Source organism: Suricata suricatta, chromosome 5, assembly GCF_006229205.1.
Source record: "Suricata suricatta isolate VVHF042 chromosome 5, meerkat_22Aug2017_6uvM2_HiC, whole genome shotgun sequence".
Classification (NCBI taxonomy): Eukaryota; Metazoa; Chordata; class Mammalia; order Carnivora; family Herpestidae; genus Suricata; species Suricata suricatta.
This window is the reverse complement of record NC_043704.1, coordinates 85,512,470-85,519,335: the sequence shown is the minus strand read 5'-3', so window position 1 is coordinate 85,519,335 and position 6,866 is coordinate 85,512,470. Positions and strand designations below refer to the sequence as shown.

The 6,866-nt window shown below is 36.1% G+C and overlaps 1 pseudogene; it reads left to right on the top strand.

Moving 5' to 3' along the window:
* The first annotated feature begins 1,947 nt into the window (after positions 1–1,947).
* LOC115291195 overlaps positions 1,948–6,866 on the top strand; it is a 6,125-nt pseudogene continuing 1,206 nt past the window's right edge.

Here is a 6,866-nt window from a genome sequence, read left to right as displayed (position 1 = left end):
AAATTGTTAAATCTCTTTAGGACTCAATATGTTCACTTGACACTGGGAAGGCGTCACATGACACCCTCATCTCTAAGAGTACTTCTAACTCTAACATTTATTCTAAAATTTAGAATACTCTTTTTAGAAATGGACTTCCTGCTAGGGGTACCTAAGTGGTTCTGTCAGTTAAGCATCCAACTCTTGATTTCTGACAGCACAGAGCCTGCTTGGGATTCTCTCTCTTCCTCTCTCTCTCTGCCCCTCCCCCACTCCCGCTCTTTCTCTCTCTCAAAATAAATTTAAAGAAAGAAAAAGAATTAAAAAGAAAAAGAAATGGACTTCCTGTTATAACTTCTACTATCAGTGAAATCTTGTCTTGATTATCATTAAATTAAATTAAATTTTTAAATTAAGGTTTATTAGTGTATTTAATCACAAGAAAATAATTCACTAATTTAGGAACATTGAAAAGAAATGTACTTCAATATTAAAGTGCCTAAAACAGTTTATCCCAAGAGGGCTTGATTTGGAAAGCTCTGACTGAATGAGCAGCCACTCTGAACACCTATGTACTGCTGACTTCAGTTAGATTACAGCTGGTATTGTTCCTCGTCTATTTAAAGCTTAACAAAAAAGATGAAAGGTAGGGGTATAGTCATTCTCTTCAATTACATCTTCCAAGCAAATGATTTAGAAAGTGATTTTACCAAGGATTTACCAAAACTTTCTTTATGCCATAATTACTCTACATTATTTAATCTGGACTTGTTTTCAAGCTATTATTTCAAAAAATTAAGTCACTTAAAAAGCACAGAGTAATTTTCTTGCTCGTATTTGCCACTTTATATCACATTCTCAAAAGTACATTATGTATTTGCTGGATCAGACTACACCAAGCATATACACAACCACTATCCTCTAGGAATATCAAAAAAATCAATGTAAGATTTTCTAAAAGTAAATACTTAATAAGCAACCTGATGAGCTAATGAGTATATTAATTATTCTATTTTCGCTTGTCATTACAGAAAGTATAGTTCTCCAAGTGATAAAAGCTTACAGCCTTGCCACTTGAAGTGTAGTTTGCAAATAAGCAGCATCAGCATGCCCTGGGATCCTAGGAAAAGCAAAATCTCGGGCTCCATCCCAGACCTGCAGCATTAGAACCCACAGTTCAGATGACTGATATACAGGTTACAGGGTGTAAGGTACTGGTCTGGACAAAAAGGAAGAGTAATGGGTAGCCCTGAATCCTAATCTTATTAAGTGGTCTTAATTTCACCTCAGTATCATCATCTGTAAAAGAAAACTAAATATTAATCACCTCAAGGGACGCTCCCTGATTTTATCTACTTATTACATATGATGATCATGACAAAGAGTAAGTCTACAATAAATAAATCAAGCTACCAAAAAAAAGTTAGAATCATATGGTAACCCCTAAAAAATTATGACTCTACCTTGAAGTTAAAACTCAATGTATTTTTACAAATCAGTTTTTCTTTTACCATGAGCTGAATCTGTTCATTTTAATTAAGACATGGAATTATTTTCTTTGATGTTTCTTCTTAAAGCCTTATATGGAGATTAAAAGAAAACTGGTTTTCTTCCTCTCTTCTCTCTCCTCTCCCCCAACTCATCCTTCCCTCAAACACAAATGAAAGGGAGAGGCCTAAAGAGAAAAAACTGATTGAGCACTGCAGTCATTTTTCAAGACATCCAAATGAATGTAATTAAACTGAACTCCTTCAAAGCCCCACATCCAGCTCCAAAGGGAGGTACATCCACAGCATGAATGCAATGTTTGGATAAAAGCCTTGATCTTTGCAGAGAGAGATGGCAGTAAGATGACCAGGGAGCAGAGGTTTGCCAACCTAAATGAGGTAAATGGAAACAGAAAACAGGACTAAATGTAACAAAGCACTATAACAGATACCTTTGAGTTACACGGATAAAACATGAGATATGGGAGATGAACAGTCCCAGGCAGCTCCTGATAAGGACCCTTTGACTAACCTGGGACCTCAGCTCTCGAACTGTGGACCAAACCTACAAGCTGTAGAATAGTGTATCGTATTCATATCGTATCATATGAAAGATGTTCTTCCACATTTGGTTAATAATGGGTTTTCTATGAAGATCATAATCTTAACTTAGATTTTAAAAATTTATTTTATAAAATGCATTTTAACTCAAATGACTCCCTTGCTACCATTTGCTTATGGAGCTTACACATGACCATTTTAAAGCTTTTCCCAATGCCACTAGAGTAATAGTCCTCACTTGCCAAACAGCAGCCTTTCTATCCTTTCTAGTATCTCTTGCATATGCCACAGAGGATACAAGAATTTACACAACTACTGCCCTTATACTATGACTCTTAATATTCCTCTTGGCTAGTACAATTTCCCTTGCCACAAAAATTATGTTTCGCAAGGAACACGCCAGGTGGTATTAACTTTCTTTTGTCATCCTTTGAAATATCTATTTTATCAACTTCTGGTGCCTGGAACATAATCCTGCCTGCCTTCAAGTTCCTGACATAAATGCCACCTACAACCCTGTTCTGGTCACTAATACACTGATGTTAACCCAATCTTGACCAGTAGTTCCACACCTGGAAAGAAATTATTAATTTCCACTGTTCATCTCATCACATATGAAGGCAGAAGGAACTGACAGCAGAAATGCTTGGGCTCATAGTGATAAAGTGCTTTCAATTTTATCATCCAACTATCTCTGTTCCAGGGTCATAAGTATCCAAAAGGGTAATTTTAGTCTCACATCTGTATATCCTATGCTAATTCTCCTTTCCCATTGGGACAAACACCTTCATTTGTTGTGATATTTCTTTTCTCTTGGGAGTGCTTTTACTTCGTATCGCACTCTGGCTTTAAAGACTCTTATGGAGCCATTTCCTATCCTTCACAAATTTCACAAACCTTAGTAAGAGCCTCCCCCTAGACGTCAGGCAAATCAGGAGATAAAGTTAGAAATTAGGGGAGGATTGAGGGAAAAGTATTCCACGCCTCCACATACTCAGTCCTCATCTTGCTGGCACATACCAGCCTGAGAGTCCTAATTGCTCTATAAATTCGCCAACATTTGGTATGGTCAGAGGTTTTTTGTTTTTTTTTATTGTTTTTTGTTTAATTTTAACTAAGGATATGCCATCCTAGTTTTATTATAGAAAAAGATAGGCAGTAGAGGCATAGAGGGGAAGACCTGAGGTCCATGGGTGGGGAATAACATATTTTGAAACAACGTTGGAAGTGTCTGACCTCAGCAAACCCTCTTAGGCATAACGTTCCTCTTAAGAATGTAACAGACACCACTTATTCCCCCTCACCTTCCCCTCAGGAATTTGAAAAAAGACCTAACCAAAATAAATAAACCATAAAACTTAGGACCCACCCCTCATACAATAGAAATGAGCCAATCAAAAAGGAATGACTAGGCATTTAGAGTTACCTAGCCAATGAGAGGAGAACCTGAGAAGAAACAAGGGAAGAGGAAGGGAAAGGAGGGCTGACCAAAACCTTATAAAACGAAGGCTCTTGACTACTGTCACGGGTGTTTATCTTTGAAAGCCTCCTCTCTGTAAAGAAAGCTTTCATACTATTATTCCTTTCTAATCTTATACTCAAATAAACTTTGTCTGCTGCTCATGTCGTGTTCACCTCTTTATTCTTCAAAGTAGCGAGACAACAAACCCCAGGGTTTTAAGGTAAAGGATCCTAGGACAGTTTGGCTATTATATTATTTTAACTCCTTGGAATTCCTTGACATAGCTTATGCTATTCTGCTAATTGGGGGAGAATGACACATATAATTATGTGATATGTGAATGAACAATAAGGATAAGGGGATCTTTTTCTGAAGTTGCTTTTACCACAATGGTAAATACCCTAATGTCTGTACTTATTAACAATTAAAAATTGACTTGGGGCACCTGGGTAGCTCAGTTAGTTAAACATCAGACTCTTGATTTCAGCTCAGGTCATGATCTCACAGTTCATGAGTTCAAGCCCCCTGTCAGGTTCAGCACTTAAAGCGTGAAGCCTGCTTGGGACTGACTCTCTCTCTCTCGCTCTCGCTCTCGCTCTCGCTCTCACTCTCTCTCTCTCTCAAAAATAAATAAATAAATTTACAATTAAAAATTGACTTAAGGGGTGCTTAGGTGGCTCAGTCCATTAAGTGCCCAACCCTTGATTTCAGCTCAGCTCACAGTTCTGAGATTGAGCCCCACGTTGGGCTCCACAGTCTTTTCTTTAAGTGTATTTTGAAGTTTAGTTTTCTTTAACTTTTAAACTTCTCTTTCCCTAAAAACTAATACAGAAAATAGTCAAATGACTGAAAATACAAGTGCCCAAATTACTAGGCATATAATATAAAACATAAAATCACTAAAGAAATTTTTAAAAAAGAGCTATTTGGTTTTACATATCAAACTGTCAAAGGTTTTTGAAATGATATGTCTAAGGTTGGGAAGGGTGGGTAAGATAAAACAGCATTCTCATTTATTACTCACAGAACAGACCTCTTAGAAGTAATTTGGCCATTTATAGTGAGAGCTTTAACAGGGCTCATATCATTTGACACAGTAATATCATTTCTAGAAATTTATAACTCTAAATAAGTTATCAGAGATATGGATAAGTATCTTCAAGGATTTCAGCATTATTTATAATGTTAGAAAACTGGAAATAACCTAGCTGTCCAAAAGTAGAGGAATGGTTAAATCAATTATGGCTCATACATGTGATACTATGATGCCAATAAAAATCAAGGAATATTTAACCACATAAATAAGTGCTACTTATATAAGTATATATTTAGAGAATGAGACATAAAGATTACAATTTTATATGGGAAAACAATTTACCTTAAAATGCAAAAAAAGAAAGACACTAAAAGTTCAACAGTAAAATCTGTCCTGAAAAGTTTACACTTGAGTTGATAGATATATTGAGTTGGTAGATGTGTTACTTATTATCTATTCACTGATATGCAAGTAATACATAATAAACAAGTAATATATGAAGCACAGAGCCTTGACCAACCAATGATCTGTGTATCAGGGAATACCCTCTGAACTGAATCTGGAAGAATGAATAGTTTTCCAGATAGAGAACTAGTAGAAAAGCACTGATTTGTCTATATTCCTGGTATCTACGTCAAGGGCTAAACGCTCAACTAATGTTTGTTTAAGACACTAACGAGTGATTTATAAAGAAACATACTTTCATTTTCTCTGACTGTTCTTTGTCTCCAACGTTTCAGTCAGTAAAAGTTTACAATTACAACAGAAGGCTATATTACAAATACCCAAATTAATTAACTCTATATGTTACATCTTAGAATGTTGCTCCTTAAAATCATCTTGCGATGTCTTAATTTCATCAGTAATTGAATAGTTAACATAAGAAGACCCCATCAGAAATCACTTAAGAGGATTAACCCTTTTTCTTGCCTTATATCTTAAATAACATCTGACACGTAGACTAAGAGCCCTTTGTCTATTCACAAACCATAAATCAAAGGAAAGAATGTAATTGAATTTGGACACTTTTTCTTGAAGGAAAAAACAGGGGGGGATCTTTGGTACAATTCAGGCTTCTTTTAAAAATATTTGCTTGTTGTTTAATCTTCCTAAAATAATAAAGTAATATGTTGGCAATGTTGACTGCAAAATTGATATTAACATCTCTGTACAATTACTTAATTCCTGAGTCATTCCTTAACTTTTTTCATATCCATAAAGATTGAAGTCCATCATCTGTTGTCAGCAATTAGGAGATGGAAGGTTTGGATGGGAAGTTGGTAATGTTTTTATAATCTAATGATAGTTGACAGAAAAAAATTGTCCCCTGAAAGGAAAAGCAGGGGGCTACAAATTCAACCAAGGAAGGACTTAATTCATAGATGGGAACTTAAATTCAACAAGATATTTATTATTAAAACAATAGCAACTGAAAACCCTTTTCTAGCCATTTTACTTTCTACTTACTTTATATTAAAGACTAGTAAAATGTTATAGATAAGGCACAGGTCTCCCCATAAGGTGTGAAATCTAACAGAATAACGCTAGATCACCAAAGAGCTACCCTCTAAACGCCAATAAGGGTGAATAGAAACACAAAGGCATTTGTGTTAAGGTAGCTCTGGCACCAAACAGTACCTTTTAATTGTAAAAGGTACTTTTAATTATGAAATGTCTAACTTCTATCCAAAAGAGCAGAACTGGTCACATCCACACCAAGAGAAAACTAAATGGCATCACTCTTTGCTGTACAAATGAACGTTTCACAGCAGAGGTGAAGGCTGAGAAAACTGAATGCTTACATGCAAATGGAGAGGTAATCACGCAGCTCAAAAGACTCACTGCTGAAATCAGTTCCATGTCAATGATGGAATCCGTGATTTAGAGTGGTGGGGGGAAAACCTGTCATGTTAAATAAATATGGATCGTTTAAATTGTATTGGTTTTGTACTTCTGTTTGTATTTGATTCATAGTTTTTGTTTCATTGTTACACAAATCTTGGCAATTAAAACAGTTATACTTAGTTTTATGTTTGTCCATATTTTAAGGGTATTTTTTAATAACCTTTTTTTTTTTCCTTCAAAAGAAATACACATACTCTTTGATGGACTATAGACTGTAACCTTGCTAAGAACTGGCTTGGGGTGCCTGGGTGGCTCAGTCGGTTAAGCCTCCGACTTCGGCCTAGGTCAGATCTCACGTTCGTGGGTTCGAGCCCCGCATCAGGCTCTGTGCTGACAGCTCAGAGCCTGGAGCCTGCTTCAGATTCTGTGTCTCCTTCTCTCTCTGCCCCTCCCCCTCTCATGCTCTGTCTCTCTCTGTATCAAAAATAAATAAAAC